This window comes from Triticum dicoccoides, chromosome 7A (assembly GCF_002162155.2).
Source record: "Triticum dicoccoides isolate Atlit2015 ecotype Zavitan chromosome 7A, WEW_v2.0, whole genome shotgun sequence".
Taxonomy (NCBI): Eukaryota; Viridiplantae; Streptophyta; class Magnoliopsida; order Poales; family Poaceae; genus Triticum; species Triticum dicoccoides.
In genome coordinates, this window is record NC_041392.1 from 217,540,327 (window position 1) to 217,559,621 (window position 19,295).

The following is a 19,295-nucleotide window of genomic DNA, read 5'->3' on the forward strand; positions in this document are numbered from 1 at the left end:
CATCCTCTCATTAAAAAGCACTAGTTGGAGAGCACCGCTGTCATTCACATTCATTACTGTTAGTTTACATTGAGTATGACTTGACTGGATCTCTTTTACCATGAATTACAATGTCTAGTCAGTCCTTGGTCTTTAAAGGTGCTCTGCATTTATGTTTTGCGGTCTCAGAAAGGGCTAGCGAGATACCATCTTGTTATATCATATTATGATTGTTTTGAGAAAGTGTTGTCATCCGAGATTTATTATTATGGCTCGCTAGTTGATTATGCTATTGATATGAGTAAACTTGAGACCTATGTGTTATTGTGAATGTGGTTAGTTATAATCTTTGCTGAAAACTTCAATGTTGGCTTTACATATTTACAACAACAAGAGCAAACAGAGTTTGTAAAAGTTTTTCTTTATCACTTTCAGTTTATCAACTGAATTGCTTGAGGACAAGCAAAGGTTTAAGCTTGGGGGAGTTGATACGTCTCCGTCGTATCTACTTTTCCAAACACTTTTGCCCTTGTTTTGGACTCTAACTTGCATGATTTGAATGGAACTAACCCAGACTGACGTTGTTTTCAGCAGAATTACCATGGTGTTATTTATGTGCAGAAACAAACATTCTTGGAATGACCTGAAACTTCACGGAGAAACTTTTCAAAAAATAAGAAAAATACATGCAAAAGATGAAGGCCAGTGGGCCCACCACCCCTCCACAAGGGTGGGGGCGCGCCTGCCCCCCTAGGGCGCACCCCTACCTTGTGGGCCCCCTGTTGCCTCTCCGACTCCAACTCCAACTCCATATATTGTGTTTCAGGGAGAAAAATCAGAGAGAAGAAATCATCACGTTTTACGATACAGAGCCGCCGCCAAGCCCTAAAACCTCCCGGGAGGGCTGATCTGGAGTTCGTTCGGGGCTCCGGAGAGGGGAATTCGTCACCATCGTCATCATCAACCATCCTCCATCACCAATTTCATGATGCTCACCGCCGTGCATGAGTAATTCCATCGTAGGCTTACTGGACGGTGATGGGTTGGATGGGATCTATCATGTAATTGAGTTAGTTTTGTTAGGGTTTGATCCCTAGTGTCCACTATGTTCTGAGATTGATGTTGCTATGACTTTGCTATGCTTAATGCTTGTCACTAGGGCCCGAGTGCCATGATTTCAGATCTGAACCTATTATTTTTTTCATCAATATATGAGTGTTCTTGATCCTATCTTGCAAGTCTATAGTCACCTAATAAGTGTTATGATCCGTTAACCCCGAAGTGACAATAATCGGGATACTTACCGGTGATGACTGTAGTTTGAGGAGTTCATGTATTCACTATGTGTTAATGCTTTGTTCCGATACTCTATTAAAAGGAGGCCTTAATATCCCTTAGTTTCCGTAAGGACCCCGCTGCCACGGGAGGGTAGGACAAAAGATGTCATGCAAGTTCTTTTCCATAAGCACGTATGACTATATTCGGAATACATGCCTACATTACATTGATGAACTGGAGCTAGTTCTGTATCACCCTAGGTTATGACTGTTACATGATGAACCGCATCTGGCACAATTCTCCATCAAAAATCCATTGCCTACGAGCTTTCCATATATTGTTCTTCGCATTATTTACTTTTTCGTTGCTATTGCTATCATCACTACAAAATTCCAAAAACATTGCTTTCACTACTGTTACCTTTTGCTACCGTTATCATTACTATCATATTACTTTGCTACTAAACACTTTGCTGCAGATATTAAGTTTCCAGGTGTGGTTGAATTGACAACTCAGCTGCTAGTGCTTGAGAATATTCTTTGGCTCCCCTTGTGTCGAATCAATAAATTTGGGTTGAATACTCTACCCTCGAAAACTATTGCGATCCCCTATACTTGTGGGTTATCAGTTGGAGATGTATCAGTATCCCCAAACTTAATTCCTGCTCATCCTCGAGTAGATAAATGATAAACAAAATAATTGTTGGGGAATTCAGTTTTTCAAAAAAAATTACCTACGATCACGCAAGATCTATCTAGGAGATGCATATCAATGAGCAGGGAGAGTGTGTCTATGTACCCTCGTACACCGAAAGCAGAAGCGTTTAGTAACGCGATTGATGTAGTCGAACGTCTTCATGACCCAACCGATCCAAGTACCGAACCATGACACCTCCGAGATCAGCACACGTTCAGCTCGATGACGTCCCTCGAACTCTTGATCCAGTTGAGGCCGAGGGAGAGTTCCGTCGGCATGACAGCGTGGTGACGGTGATGATGAAGTTATCGATGCAGGGCTTCGCCTAAGCACTACAACGATATGACCGAGGTGTGTAACTATGGAGGGGGGCACCACACATGGCTAAAATACCAACTTGTGTGTCTATGGGGTGCCCCCTTCCCAAGTATATAAAGGGGGGATGGAGGAGGAGGCCGGGCAGGGTTGGCGCGCCCAAGGGGGGGTCCTACTCCAAGTAGGATTCACCCCCCCTACTACAAGGAGAAGGGGGGAAGGAATAGGAGAAGAGAAGGAAAGGGGGCCGCTCCCTAGCCCTAGTCCAATTCGGTTTGGGCTAGGGGGGGTGCCACCTCTTGGCATGCCTCCTCTCTTCCACCACTAGGCCCATGAGGCCCAATAACTTCCCGGAGGGGGTTCCGATAACCCTCGGTACTTCGAAACTCATCCAAAACGACCCGAACCATTCTGGTGTCTGAATGTAACCTTCCAATATATGAATCTTTATGTCTTGACCATTTCGAGACTCCTCGTCATGTCCGTGATCTCATCTGGGACTCCGAACAAACTTCGGTACATCAAATCACATAACTCATAATACAAACCGTCATCGAACGTTAAGTGTGCGGACCCTAAAGGTTCGAGAACAATGTAGACATGACCAAGACACATCTCCGATCAATAACCAATAGAGGAACCTGGATGCTCATATTGGTTCCCACATATTCTACGAAGATCTTTATCGGTCAAACCGCATGACAACATACGTTGTTCCCTTTGTCATCGGTAGGTTACTTGCCCGAGATTCGATCATCGGTATCATCATACCTAGTTCAATCTCGTTACCGGAAAGTCTCTTTACTTGTTCCGTAATGCATCATCCCGCAACTAACTCATTAGTCACATTTCTTGCAAGGCTTATAGTGATGTGCATTACCGAGAGGGCCTAAAGATACCTCTCCGACAATCGGAGTGACAAATCCTAATCTCGATCTATGCCAACTCAACAAACACCATCAGAGACACCTGTAGAGCATCTTTATAGTCACCCAGTTACATTGTGACGTTTGATAGCACACAAGGTGTTCCTTCGGTATTCGGGAGTTGCATAATCTCATAGTCATAGGAGCATGTATAAGTCATGAAGAAAGCAATAGCAATAAAACTAAACGATCATAATGCTAAGCTAACGAATGGGTCTTATCCATCACATCATTCTCCTAATGATGTGATCCCGTTCATCAAATGACAACACATGTCTATGGTCAGGAAACTTAACCATCTTTGATTAACGAGCTAGTCTAGTAGAGGCATACTAGGTACACTTTGTTTTGTCTATGTACTCACACATGTATCAAGTTTCCTGTTAACACAATTCTAGCATGAATAATAAAAATTTATCATGATATAAGGAAATATAAATAACAACTTTATTATTGCCTCTAGGGCATATTTCCTTTAGTCTCCCACTTGCACTAGAGTCAATAATCTAGTTCACATCACCATGTGATTTAACACCAATAGTTCACATCACCATGTGATTAGTTCACATCGCCATGTGACCAATATCCAAAGGGTTTTACTAGAGTCAATAATCTAGTTCACATCGCTATGTGATTAACACCCACAGATTACTAAGGTGTGATCATGTTTTGCTTGTGAGAGAAGCTTAGTCAATGGGTCTGTCACATTCAAAGCCATATGTATTTTGCAATTTTTCTATGTCTACAATGCTCTGCATGGAGCTTACTCTAGCTAATTGCTCCCACTTTCAATATGTATCTAGATTGAGACTCAGAGTCATCCGGATCTGTGTAAAATCTTGCATCGCGTAACTCTTTATGATGAACTCTTTATCACCTCCATAACCGAGGAATATCTCCTTAGGCTTCTAAAGATAATTTTGACCGCTGTCAAGTGATCCACTCCTGGATCAATATCGTACCCCCTTGCCAAACTCATGGAAAGGTACACAATAGGTTTGGTACACAACATAGCATACTTTATAGAACCTATGGCTGATGCATAGGGAATGGCTTTCATTCTCTTTCTATTTTCTGCCGTGGTCGTGTTTTGAGTCTTACTCAACTTTACACCTTGCAATACAGGCAAGAACTCCGTATTTGACTGTTCCATTTTGAACTACTTCAAAAATCTTGTCAAGGTATGTACTCATTGAAAAATCTTATCAAGCGTCTTTATCTATCTCTATAGATCTTGATGCCCAATATGTAAGCAGCTTCACCGAGGTCTTTCTTTGAAAAACTCCTTTCAAACACTCCTTTATGCTTTCCAGAAAATTCTACATCATTTCCGATCAACAATATGTCATTCACATATACTTATCGGAAAGGCTGTAGTGCTCCCACTCACTTTCTTGTAAATACAGGCTTCACTGCAAGTTTGTATAAAACTATATGCTTTGATCAACTTATCAAAGCGCATATTCCAACTCCGAGATGCTTGCACCAGTCCATAGATGGATCGCTAGAGGTTGTACATTTTGTTAGCACCTTTAGGATTGACAAAACCTTCTTGTTGTATCATATACAACTCTTCTTTAATAAATCCATTAAGGATGCGGTTTTGATATCCATTTGTCAGAGTTCATAAAATGTGGCAATTGCTAACATGATTCGGACAGACTTTAAGCATTGATACGAGTGAGAAAATCTCATCGTAGCCAACATCTTGAACTTGTCAAAAACCCTTTTCGAAAAGTCGAGCTTTGTAGATAGTAACACTACTATCAGCGTCCGTCTTCCTCTTAAAGATCCATTTATTCTCAATGGCTTGCCGATCATCGGGCAAGTCCACACTTTATTCTCATACATGGATTCTATCTCAGATTTCATGGCCTCAAGCCATTTGTCGGAATCTGGGCTCATCATTGCTTCCTCATAGTTTGTAGGTTCATCATGGTCTAGTAACATGACTTCCAGAACAGGATTACCATACCACTCTGGTGCGAATCGTACTCTGGTTGACCTACGACGTTCGGTAGTAACTTGATTTGAAGTTTTATGATCATCATCATTAACTTCCTCACTAATTGGTGTAGGCATCACTGGAACTGATTTCAGTGATGAGTTACTTTCCAATTCGAGAGAAGGTACAATTACCTCATCAAGTTCTACTTTCCTCCACTCACTTCTTTTGAGAGAAACTCCTTCTTTTGAAAGGATCCACTCTTAGCAACAAAGATCTTGCCTTCAGATCTGCGATAGAAGGTGTACCGAACAGTTTCTTTAGGGTATCCTATGAAGACGCACTTCTCCGATTTGGGTTTGAGCTTATTAGGCTGAAACTTTTTCACATAAGCATCGTAACCCCAAACTTTAAGAAACAACAGCTTAGGTTTCTTGCTAAACCACAGTTCATACAGTGTCGTCCCAACGGATTTTTAGACGATGCCCTATTTAACGTGAATGCAGCTGTCTCTAATGCATAACCCCAAAATGATAGCGGTAAATCAGTAAGAGACATCATAGATCACACCATATCTAATAAAGTACGATTACGACATTGAGATACACCATTACGCTATGGTGTTCCAGGTGGCATGAGTTTGTGAAACTATTCCACATTGTTTTAATTGAAGGCAACTCGTAACTCAAATATTCGCCTCTGTGATCAGACCGTAGAAACTTTATTTTCTTGTTACGACGATTCTCTGCTTCACTCTAAAATTCTTTGAACTTTTCAAATGTTTCAAACTTGTGTTTCATCAAGTAGATATACACATATCTTCTCAAATCATCTGTGAAGGTCAGGAAACAATGATACCCACCATGAGCGTCAACACTCATCAGACCGCATACATCGGTATGTATTATTTCCAATAAGTCAGTGGCTCGCTCTATTGTTCCAGAGAACGGAGTCTTAGTCATCTTGCCTATGAGGCATGGTTCGCAAGCATCAAATGATTCATAATCAAGTGATTCCAAAAGTCCATCTGCATGGAGTTTCTTCATGCTCTTTACACCAATATGACCTAAACGGCAGTGCCACAAGTATGTTGCATTGTCATTATCAACTTTGCATCTTTTGGCATCAATATTATGTGTATCACTACGATCGAGATTCAGTAAACCATTTATATTAAGTGTATGAGCATAGAAGGTTTTATTCATGTAAACAAAACAACAATTATTCTTTGACTTAAATGAATAACTGTATTGCAATAAACATGATCCAATCATATTCATGCTCAACGCAAACACCAAATAACATTTATTTTAGGTTCAACACTAATCCCGAAGGTAAAAGAAGTGTGCGATGGTGATCTTATCAACCTTGGAATTATTTCCAAGACACATCGTCACCTTGTCCTCAACTAGTCTCTGTTCATTTTGCAACTCTTGTTTTGAGTTACTACTCGCAGTGACTGAACCAGTATCAAATACCGAGGGGTTGCTATAAACACTAGTAAAGTACACATCAATAACATGTATATCAAATATACCTTTGTTCACTTTGCCATCCTTCTTATCCGCCAAGTATCTAGGGCAGTTCCACTTCAAGTGACCGTTCCCTTTTCAATAGAAGCACTCAGTTTCAGTCTTAGGTCTAGCTTTGGGCTTCTTCACGGGAGTGGCAACTTGCTTGCCATTCATCTTGAAGTTCCCTTTCATTCCCTTGCCCTTTTACTTGAAACTAGTGGTCTTGTCAACCATCAACACTTTATTCTTTTTCTTGATTTCTACCTTCGCAGATTTCAGCATCACGAACAGCTTGGGAATCATTTCCGTTATCCCTTGCATATTATAGTTCATCACAAAGTTCTAGTAACTTGGTGATAGTGACTAGAGAACTCTGTCAATCACTATCTTATCAGGTAGATTAACTCCCACTTGATTCAAGCAATTGTAGTACCCAGACAATCTGAGCACATGCTCACTGGTTGAGCTATTCTCCTCCATCTTGTAGGCAAAGTAATGTCAGAGGTCTCATAGCTCTTGACACGGGCATGAGTATGAAATACCAATTTCAACTCTTGGAACATCTCATATGCTCCGTGGCGTTCAAAACGTTTTGAAGTCTCGGTTCTAATCTATAAAGCATGGTGCACAAAACTATCAAGTAGTCATCATACTGAGCATTGTCAAACGTTCATAATGTCTGCATATGCTCCTGCAATAGGTCCGTCACCTAGCGGTGCATCAAGGACATAATTCTTCTATGCAGCAATGAGGATAACCCTCAGATCACGGACCCAGTCTGCATCATTGCTACTATCATCTTTTGTAACATCCCAAAATTCTAAATTTTGGAATGTTATATTAAATAAATATTTATGATTGTTTGTTTGATTTTTTTTGTGACTGATTGTGTGAATTTAGTGGCACTTGGAAATTTCAGGGGAATTTGAATTTCATTTGAATTTTACTTTGGATTCAACTTGGCATTCGAAATTTATTCCATATACCCCTGACAAATACTTGTTTAAAAGTATGAGAGGAGCTAACATGACACTCCAAAAAGTCAAGAGAAATTAGTGCCAAAAGTTTTTGAATTCAAATTGGAGTTTATTTGGAATTAAAAAATGTTTTCTTTTAGTTTGGATTTTGCCTCTCGAAAAATGTTCACGTTGTAGGGTCTATTTTTCTGATTTTATTGATATATATATGTCTTATATAAAAATATTATAGTTTTCTCTTAGTTAGTTTTTTTCTCTGCCTTATTCAAAAAAAGGGAAAAGAACCCCCGAGCTGGCCAGGCCAACCGACCCAGCCAACCGGCCCAGCCAGCCACCCGGCGCGGCCCAACAGCGAGCCACAGCCGCAGCCCAACCGCGCCCTCACCCGAATCCCCTCGTGACCGGTCGCCCGACCGAACTCTTCCCTCTCTCTCTCTCTCGCTGACCGGTGGACCCCGCCATCTTCTGCCTCCTCCGCACGCAACCGCCGCAGCAAGATCGCGCCGCTGCCGCTGCCGTATCCTGGAGATCGCGGAATCCTATCCCGATTCGCCCCCTCCACCAAGGAACCCCTCCCCCTATATATACCCCTACTCCTCGTTCGTTTCTGCCCCGAAGCTGCCCCGGACCCCTCTCCATTGCCTGCAATCCCTCGCCGGAACCCGAGCGCCACCGCGCACCATTAACGCCCTAGCTCTCCACTACGACCACCTCCTCGACGTCCGAACCCACCACCGAACCCCCTCGCTCGCCCGCACCTCCCCGTGCCCTCGCCCTCGCCCGAAACCCACCGGAGCACAACCAACATCGATCACCCGATGCCATCTCCGCCTTGACCTCACCGCTGTTCGACTCCGTCGTCTCGAAAGCCGCTACCGACCACCGCCGAGCTCGCCATCCAGCGCCTTGTCGTCTGGTGCTCTTCCCCGACCCGGACGACCACGGGAGCATCACCACCATCGACCACAGCCACTACCGCCATCGCTGGAGTTCCACCGCCGCCGCTGCGAGCTCTCCTTCTTCCCTCCCCATTCGATCTTAATCTAACGGTGTAGATTAAATCCCACGAACAATTAGGTTTATTTGTTTAGATTGGTTTTAGTTTGGTCTTTTCTCGGTTTAGTTACGGATTACTTCAATTGATCGAACCGGTCGGTTATCCTCTTTAGTCGCGGGCGCGTTTTAGTTAGTGTTCGCCTGAGCGTTAGATAGGCCCAGTAGCGCCTGTTTTTTTAGTTTCTGTTTTTAAAACATAATAGTTCTGTTATGGTAAAGTCTATATCTTTTAGTTTGTTTAATATTTTTAGTTGATTCTTATTTTGTTAGTTTACAAATTTCCCTTAGTTTCGGTAGAAAATATATTCGGCCATGTTTAAGTTTATAAAAATAGTTTTATATTAGTTTTAGTCAGATTAGTATTTCTGCTATAAATTGAGCTAGGATTATTATTTTTTGGTGATTCTTTTTGCCACTGCTTAGTTTTCACCTAGCCTAGCAGTAGGAGCTTGTTGGGGTATTTTTAGATTATATTAAAATTAGTTTTATTCGAAATCAAGCTTTTCTACTTTTATTTAGCTTGCTGCTGTTTTCCTGCTATTCTAGTTATTATAGAGTTTTAATTTACCCCTGTTATAATTTATTTTAGATTAGTTTCTGTAGTTATAGAGGGTGAACATTTATTTACAGCAAAGAAAAAAAGTTTTACCTTATTTTCTTTATTAGGTTTGTTTTAGGCATAACAGGAGTACTATACAAGATATTGATGTGATTCTTTTTGCACGTAGTTTGTATGTTGTTTTCCTTTATGTTAGTTAGCAAAACCACTGTTTTGGTTCTGTTAAGAAAAGTGTTAGTAGGATAAAACTATTTCCTTGTTGTTGCTTGAAGTGATGAAAACCTTGATTTTGTTTTCCTCGAGTTTTCTTTGGAATTGGTTTGAGTTTTATTATTGAGTTTCCTTGTTGTGTTAATTGTTATTTTGAGTGGTAGAATGATTGCTTATGTGAATGCCATGTTTATTAATATAGATTCCATCGGAGAGTTGCGTATAGTCTTATCAAGTTTCTGAGAGCGTTATTATTCTTCATCAAGTAATACCAGGCAAGTTCACTTTGACCATGTTCTCCATACCTACGTTTATTTGCATGTAGTAGCACCCTTTCAGCAATCTCTCCAGTAGTGTTATTGAATCTTGTAGTTGAGTAGAATGCATGGGGTAGAAACCCATCCCCCTGTTACCAAACCCGGGACGTTACATAGCTTTAATGCTATGCTATAGTAGACGGGGTTTGGTATGAGTGCATGAGAGTGGTGTGAAGAAGGAGGACTCTACATCAATGGCAACAACTTCATGATGGCACCGGCAAGGACTGCATCTTCAGGACTCCTCAAGATTTCGAGACTCGTGACAAGAATTCAATACACACTACTGGTGAAGGACGGTTGACGGGCACCCTGGAGAAACCAGTGATTGGCCGGGATGCATGGAGAAGCGCCATGACATCTTGCGGAAAGCTTCACCCAGACTCAAAGAGACGGAAGAATACTTCATGCCCGGAAGCTTACCTGTGCAACCGCAAGTCACTATGGGCTCTGGCTTGGTTGACCTTAGTTGTGACTCTGGCTGGGATGGTGTTAGCAGATGTAGAACTACGGTAGGATTGGATGAGCACCGGACAGTGGTCAGAGGAACTCTTCGGAAGACCATGTTTCGGTCATCTTGTTCTCAAACACCCTGAAGTGCGAGAATGTAAAGAGAGGGATTGAATCTTGCGGGTAAAGTGTACAAACCTCTACAGAGGGTTAAAACCTAATCGATTAGCCGTGTCCCCGGTTACAGACAATTTGAGCCTTTGGACATGGATCTATCTCGGAACTCTCAACACCGGACTGATAACTTAATTGTGGGCAACTTATGATGATTTGGGCTATGAGACATCGGTTGGCGGAACCATATCATGATAGAAAACTCCGTAGTACAGACTCCGGTTAATTCCTTTGATGTAGGGAAAATAAAACCAGCTTTTATGCAAACAAAACTCAGTTACAGAGCCACAAAGCCATATTGCATATAGTATAGTTTATCATTTGTTTTCTCTTATTGTGATCTTGCCGGTACATTCAATGTACTAACCTACACGACTGCAACGTCTCATGTTGCAGATATTTCCTCGACGAGTAAGAGTTACGATACAGGGTTACAATCTACACTCAACTTGCCGATGGCGTTGATGGGACTCCACATCCGATTGTTTGTTTCCGCTGAGACTTATGAGGTATATATCAGTTTTACGTTATTTATACATGTGATTGCACTTTGATATATACATTGATGTACTGTGTGTGCCAGCATACCGATCCATGGATGGCACCAATACACAGAGGATTGACCGTCTGAGGTCGGGTTGCTACAGATATGGTATCAGAGCACATGTTGACTGTAGGAAGTGACCCTAGAAACTGGAAAGCCCCTAGGACAGGAAATCTCTAAAACTTTATTTTCAAAAGAATCTATTACTTCTCATCTTTTATGATTTTATCCAATATTCTCTCCTACCTCAAATATTTAGAATATACCCCTTTTCCTTTTGACCACACGGAGGATCAACTGAAGTCGCTCCAAGAAGGACAAGATGTCGGACAATCGATGACCATTTCAGAGTAAACATGATTTGACCATGCATTAGAAGAGTTGAAGCTACACCAGTTGAAGATTCCGACAACATGAAGAATCAGAAGAATTATTTGACCATTCGAGGACCAAACCCCTGTTATACACTTACGTTAGATGCGACGATTTGTGAGATATCATTTATTTGATGTTTTTTCCGATAGCCACAAATAAAACCCATTTTCAAAACTATTATTTTGTGTGTATCCCTTCCCACCTCTCTCTTATCTCACCCTAAAACCCTTGGACCCAGTAGATGATGAATTAAGTTGGACTGGTATTCTCTGGACTGAAAACCCAGCCAGAGGCGGAGCTATGGATTCAAAACATGGAGAATCACTTTGGGAGCAATTTGGTTTCAAGGAAGAATGAAGTATCGTACGCCCTTCAGTACTTTGAAGGAAGTGCTGCAACATGGTGGCAGATGCATCAAGCTATACAGGGATGGAATGGAGCAATGACTTGGGAAGAATTCAAGAAGACTCTGGCAAGATCCCGTCTTATCCGAAAGCACCATGATACCCCAAGAAATAAACCTTGTGCCTGCAAGATTTGCGGAGAAATAGGACACACCCAGGAGGAACACAAGGATGGATGCCCTCATTGTGAGGAGAAACACCCAGCTGAGGAATGCCCAACTAGTCAGGTGACTTGTTTCTTGTGTGAAGGAAACACCCACCACCCAGCTCAGTGTCACATTTACTCCACGATGCAACAAACTATTCAGAAGCAGGAAGAATGAATGAAAGAAGCCCTCCGAGAAGTTATGAAAGAACCTATGATTAAGGAAAGTGTTGAAGGCCTTGATGGAGCAAGCCTAAACAGATTTTACTCCAATGCCTGTTATTCATGTGGAGAAGAAGGACATTTTTCACAGTATTGCACCAAGAAAAGAAAAGAGTATCTGGGATACTTCCCGACAGAAGCAATGGAGTTTGATCCACGGGGAATAGAACATTTGATCAGAACGAAGAAAACTAGGAAGAGAAAACAAAGACACCCTCAGAACAACCCAATTTCTGCAAAGAGGGACAAGAGTCATATTACCTGTTTTGAATGTAAGGTCGTCGGGTATTATGCCAATGATTGTCTCAAAAGGAAGCAAGGAACTCAAGGAGCAGGCACCATCACCAAGAAGCCTCGAGACATGCCGGAAGTTATTTGTTTTCGTTGCAAGGAAGAAGGACATTTTGCTAGGGATTGTTCAAATCATGAGAAAGCTGGAGCTGAGTAGTGGAGATGTTGATATCAGTAATAAGGGTAGTATGGAAAACACTTTTTCATGAGAATGCGGGGTTGAGTTATGTAATAGATTACTTAGAGATTGTAATAATTCATGACTCAATAAAGTTGATATGTCATATGCAGAAAGGCTTTAAGGAGTTGTTATGCTTTATCTTGGAAATTAATATCCTGGGTGAACATGGAAGAAAAATGAGTTGTGATGCATAAACTGGATGTTGGAAATTGAGTTTGAAGTTTTGTTTGGATGATATGAATGTGTACCCAAGGAGATATGTACCTTATTCTGAGGATCATTTTTTGTTTTACAACTGCAGATGACGACCCTTCATGAGTCTTTCCTTAAGGGCCCGGAAACGATCATGACCCTGACAAGTGATCATGATTACCTGAAGATCCTGAAGGACATGATGAAGCATATTCACCTTGAAGGAGATGCAGTCTACAAAGGCTACCCCTTCATGCAAAAGGGAGTGGAACTTTGGTATGTGGAGTTACACCTCCACCGTATGAAAGGAGTTTGCCCAAAGACGATGGGGCAGTACTTTTTCATCTCACGTGTACCACAAGCAACTTTCTTCGACGCTGTTCGTGAAGCAGCCATGGAAGCCATACGCCAGATCGGAGATATACTTGAAGCAAGACCCCGTTATACTCAGGAATACCTAAGAGAAGTGCATGCAGAGATGATGGAGATGAAGCTCAAGGCCACCACAATGAAACAGAAGATTGAATATTTCAAGGCGCATGTCGCACAATTCCAGTGGGACTGAAGAATCCTCAAGGGGGAGAAATGAAGTAATGCCTGACCATACCAACCATATGGGTGGCAGCATTTGTAATAAAGTAATTTTTGGAATTTGGAGTTATGAAAAATGGTTAAGGATGTAATAAAAGATTTGATATGAAAATAATATGATTTATGGATAAACTAGTGCATTTCATTTTAGGTGTGGTAGTACTCCATAAACCCACATGATCAATGAAGAAAGAAATTTGTTATTCATGATGGTCCATAGAAGGGAGCTGGACCAAATACGTTGGAGTTTTGTATGATTGTCACCACAAGGGTATGAAGGAAGAAGTACTATTGGATTTAAAGGAGATGTAATGTTGGAATACAGAATGATAATCCTCGAAAGGATGAGTTAAATTTGTACAAGAGTTGAAGTGGTCCATAACCCACCGGCCCAGGAGTTAATAAGAAGCAAGCACACTCTTGCTAAGGGAAGATATTTTGGAAGAAAAACTCTGAGTTAATCATACGACATTTTTAGGAGGATACGAAATACCCAAGAGTTGTGAAGAAACGTTAGATGTCTTGTTCATCTTGCAGAAACAATGGATTTATTCAAACTCCGTTCGTCGACAAGAGAATTCTACAATGCTTGTGAGTATGCCCAAATGTTAGAATACGTGATTCGATGTCTGCATATGTAGTAATGGTTCAAGTACGGGATGGATTGGCCCCCATACCGGAGACTTCTATCATGAACTATCATATGTTGATGGAAAATCTTAGAGCCTTGAAAACCTTTGAAGAGTGTCGACACGTCAAGCCATAAAACCATAGAATGGTAGGACGATGGAACCCTTTACAGGCAACCGATGCCAATCGTGGGATATACGGTGAGATTCAACCCCGGCCATTTTTCCTGCAGGAGAAGCCATAAATTGTTGACCGCCAGGAGGTTGCAATAATTCCTTAGTATTGACGACAGACATGTCATACTCGAAGACCCACTCTTCGGAAGAACCTCACCAGGATTGAGAGGACACAAGATTGTGAGAAAAAGGTCATGCCCTACCGGGAGAGCACTAGTGAAAGAGTTATTCCAGGGAATATGAGAAGACCGACACCATCAACCCAAAGGATGGAGTACATGAGTTTTGTCTGAACCATACCCATGCTTTTAAGTGCGGTAGCACACTAGACCCTTCCGACCAAAATATTTGCTAGAAGACCCCCAACCCCTAACCTTTTCTTGCTAGCCTCTTCGAATCTCGAGGACAAGATTCATTTTAAGTGTGGTAGGTTTGTAACATCCCAAAATTCTAAATTTTGGAATGTTATATTAAATAAATATTTATGATTGTTTGTTTGATTTTTTTGTGTGACTGATTGTGTGAATTTAGTGGCACTTGGAAATTTCAGAGGTATTTGAATTTCATTTGAATTTTACTTTGGATTCAACTTGGTATTTGAAATTTATTTCATATACCCCTGACAAATACTTGTTTAAAAGTATGAGAGGAGCTAACACGACACTCCAAAAAGTCAGGAGAAATTAATGCCAAAAGTTTTTGAATTCAAATTGGAGTTTATTTGGAATTAAAAAAATGTTTTCTTTTAGTTTGGATTTTGCCTCTAGAAAAATGTTCACGTTGTAGGGTTTATTTTTCTGATTTTATTGATATATATATGTCTTATATAAAAATATTATAGTTTTCCCTTAGTTGGTTTTTTCTCTTTGCCTTATTCAAAAAAAGGGAAAAGAACCCTCGAGCTGGCTAGGCTAACCGGCCCAGCCAGCCACCCGGCGCGACCCAACAGCGAGCCACAGCTGCACCGACCGAACTCTTCCCTCTCTCTCTCGCTGATCGGTGGACCCCGCCGTCTTCTTCCTCCTCCGCACGCAACCGCCGCAGCAAGATCGCGCCGCCGCCGTATCCCGGAGATCGCGGGATCCTCTCCCGATTCACCCCCTCCACCAAGGAACCCCTCCCCCTATATATACCCCTACTCCTCGTCCGTTTCCGCCCTGAAGCCGCCCCGAACCCCTCTCCATTGCATGGAATCCCTCGCCGGAACCCGAGCGCCGCCGTGCACCATTAACGCCCTAGCTCTCCACTACGACCACCTCCTCGCCGTCCGAACCCACCACCGAACCCCCTCGTTCGCCCGCACCTCCCCGTGCCCTCGCCCTTGCCTGAAACCCACCGGAGCACCACCAACATCGACCACCCAACGCCATCTCCGCCTCGACCTCACCGCCTTTCGACTCCGTCGTCTCCAAAGCCGCTACCGACCACCGCCGAGCTCGCCATCCAGCGCCTCGTCGTCTGGTGCTCTTCCCTGACGCGGACGACCATGGGAGCATCACCACCGTCGACCACATCCACTACCGCCATCGCCGGAGTTCCACCGCCACCGCTGTGAGCTCTCCTTCTTCCCTCCCCGTTCGATCTTAATCTAACGGTGTAGATTAAATCCCGCGAACAGTTAGGTTTATTTGTTTAGATTGGTTTTAGTTCGGTCTTTTCCCGGTTTTGTTATGGTTTACTTTAGTTGATCGAACTGGTCGGTTATCCTGTTTAGCCGCGGGCGCGTTTTAGTTAGTGTTCGCCTGAGCGTTAGATAGGCCCAGTAGCGCCTGTTTTTTTAGTTTCTGTTTTTAAAACATAATATTATGTTCTGGTAAAGTCTATATTTTTAGGTTGTTTAATATTTTTAGTTGATTCTTATTTTGTTAGTTTACAAATTTCCTATAGTTACAGTAGAAAATATATTCGGCCATGTTTAAGTTTATAAAAATAGTTTTATATTAGTTTTAGTCAGATTAGTATTTCTGCTATAAATTGAGCTAGGATTATTATTTTTTGGTGATTCTTTTTGCCACTGCTTAGTTTTGACCTAGCCTAGAAGTAGGAACTTGTTGGGGGTATTTGTAGATTATATTAAAATTAGTTTTAGTCGAAATCAAGATTTTCTAGTTTTATTTAGCTTGCTACTGTTTTCCTCCTATTCTAGTTATTATAGAATTTTAATTTACCCCTGTTATAATTTATTTTAGATTAGTTTCTGTAGTTACATAGGTGAACATTTATTTACAGCAAATAAAAAAAGTTTTATTTTATTTATTTTATTAGTTTTGTTTTAGGCATAACAGGAGTACTATACTAGATATTGATGTGATTCTTTTTCCACCTAGTTTGTATGCTGTTTTCCTTTATGTTAGTTAGCGAAACCAGTGTTTTGGTTACGTTAAGAAAAGTGTTAGTAGGATAAAACTATTTCCTTGTTGTTGCTTGAAGTGATGAAAACCTTGATTTTGTTTTCCTCGACTTTTCTTTGGAATTGGTTTGAGTTTTATTATTGAGTTTCCTTGTTGTGTTAATTGTTATTTTGAGTGGTAGAATGATTGCTTATGTGAATGCCATGTTTATTATTATAGATTTCATTGGAGAGTTGCGTATAGTCTTATCAAGTTTCTGAGAGCATTATTATTCTTCATCAAGTAATACCAGGCAAGTTCACTTTGACCATGTTCTCCATACCTACGTTTATTTGCATGTAGTAGCACCCTTTCAGCAATCTCTCCAGTAGTGTTATTGAATCTTGTAGTTGAGTAGAATGGATGAGGTAGAAACCCATCCCCCTATTACCAAACCCGGGATGTTACATAGCTTTAATGCTACGCAATAGTAGACGGGGTTTGGTATGAGTGCATGAGAGTGGTGTGAAGAAGGAGGACTCTACGTCAATGGCGACAACTTCATGATGGCACCGGCAAGGACTGCATCTTCAGGACTCCTCAAGAATTCGAGACTCGAGACAAGATTTCAATACACACTACTGGGTGAAGGACGGTTGACGGGCACCCTGGAGAAACCAGTGGTTGGCCGGGATGCATGGAGAAGCGCCATGACATCTTGCGGAAAGCTTCACCCAGACTCAAAGAGACGGAAGAATACTTCATGCCCGGAAGCTTACCTGTGCAACCGCAAGTCACTACGGGCTCTGGCTTGGTTGACCTTAGTTGTGACTCTGGCTGGGACGGTGCTAGCAGATGTAGGACTACGGTAGGATTGGATGAGCACCGGACAGTGGTCAGAGGAACTCTTCGGAAGACCATGTTTCGGTCATCTTGTTCTCAAACACCCTGAAGTGCGAGAATGTAAAGAGAGGGATTGAATCTTGCGGGTAAAGTGTACAAACCTCTACAGAGGGTTAAAACCTAATCGATTAGCCGTGTCCCCGGTTACAGATAATTTGAGCCTCTGGACTTGGATCTATCTCGGAACTCTCAACACCGGACTGATAACTTAATTGTGGGCAACTTATGATGATTTGGGCTATGAGACATCGGTTGGCGGAACCATGTCATGATAGAAAACTCCATAGTACAGACTCCGGTTAATTCCTTTGATGTAGGGAAAATAAAACCAGCTTTTATGCAAACAAAACTCAGTTACAAAGCCACAAAGCCATATTGCATATAGTATAGTTTATCATTTGTTTTCTTTTATTGTGATCTTGCTGGTACATTCAATGTACTGACCTACACGACTGCAACGTATCATGTTGCAGATATTTCCTCGATGAGTAAGAGTTACGATACAGGGTTACGGTCTACACTCAATTTGCCGATGGCGTTGATGGGACTCCACACCCGATTGTTTGTTTCCGCTGAGACTTATGAGGTATATATCAGTTTTACGTTATTTATACATGTGATTGCACTTTGATATATACATTGATGTACTGTGTGTGCTAGCATACCGATCCAGGGATGGCATAGATGCACAGAGGCTTGACCGTCTGAGGTCGGGTCGCTACATCTTTCAACTTATTTTTCTCTAGGAACATATCAAACATAAACGGGGAGCTATATCGCGAGCTATTGATCTACAATATAATTTGCAAATACAATCATGACTAAGTTCATGATAAATTGAAGTTCAGTTAATCAAATCACTTAAGAACTCCCACTTAGATAGAGATCCCTTGAGTCATCTAAATGATCACGTGATCCATATCAACTAAACCATGTCCGATCATCACGTGAGACGGAGTAGTTTTCAATGGTGAACATCACTATGTTGATCATATCTACTATATGATTCACGCTCGACCTTTCGGTCTCAGTGTTCCGAGGCCATATCTGCATATGCTAGGCTTGTCAAGTTTAACCCGAGTATTCTGCATGTGCAAAACTGGCTTGCACCCGTTGTATGTGAACGTAGAGCTTATGACACCCGATCATCACGTGGTGTCTCAGCACGAAGAACTGTCGCAACGGTGCATACTCAAGGAGAACACTTGTACCTTGAAACTTAGTGAGGGATCATATTATAATGCTACCGACGTACTAAGCAAAATAAGATGCATAAAGGATAAACATCACATGCAATCAAAATATGTGACATGATATGGCCATCATCATCTTGTACCTTTGATCTCCATCTCCAAAGCACCGTCATGATCTCCATCATCATCGGTATGACACCATGATCTCTTTCATCTTGATCTCTATCAACGTGTCGTCACATGGTCGTCTCACCAACTATTTCTTTTGCAACTATTGCTATCACATAGCGATAAAGTAAAGCAATTATATGGCGCTTGCATCTTATGCTATAAAGAGACAACCATAAAGCTCCTGCATGTTGCCGATAACTTTAACAAAACATGATCATCTCATACAACAATTTATATCACGTCTTGACCATATCACATCACAACATGCCCTGCAAAAACAAGTTAGACGTCCTCTACTTTGTTGTTGCAAGTTTTACATGGCTGCTACGGGCTACTAGCAAGAGCCATTCTTACCTACACATCAAAACCACAACGATTTTCTGTCAAGTGTGCTGTTTTAACCTTCAACAAGGACCGGGCCTAGTCAAACTCGATTCAAGTAAAGTTGGAGAAATAGACACCCACTAGCCACCTGTGTGCGAAGCACATCGGTAGAACCAGTCTCATGAATGCGGTCATGTAATGTTGGTCTGGGCCGCTTCATCGAACAA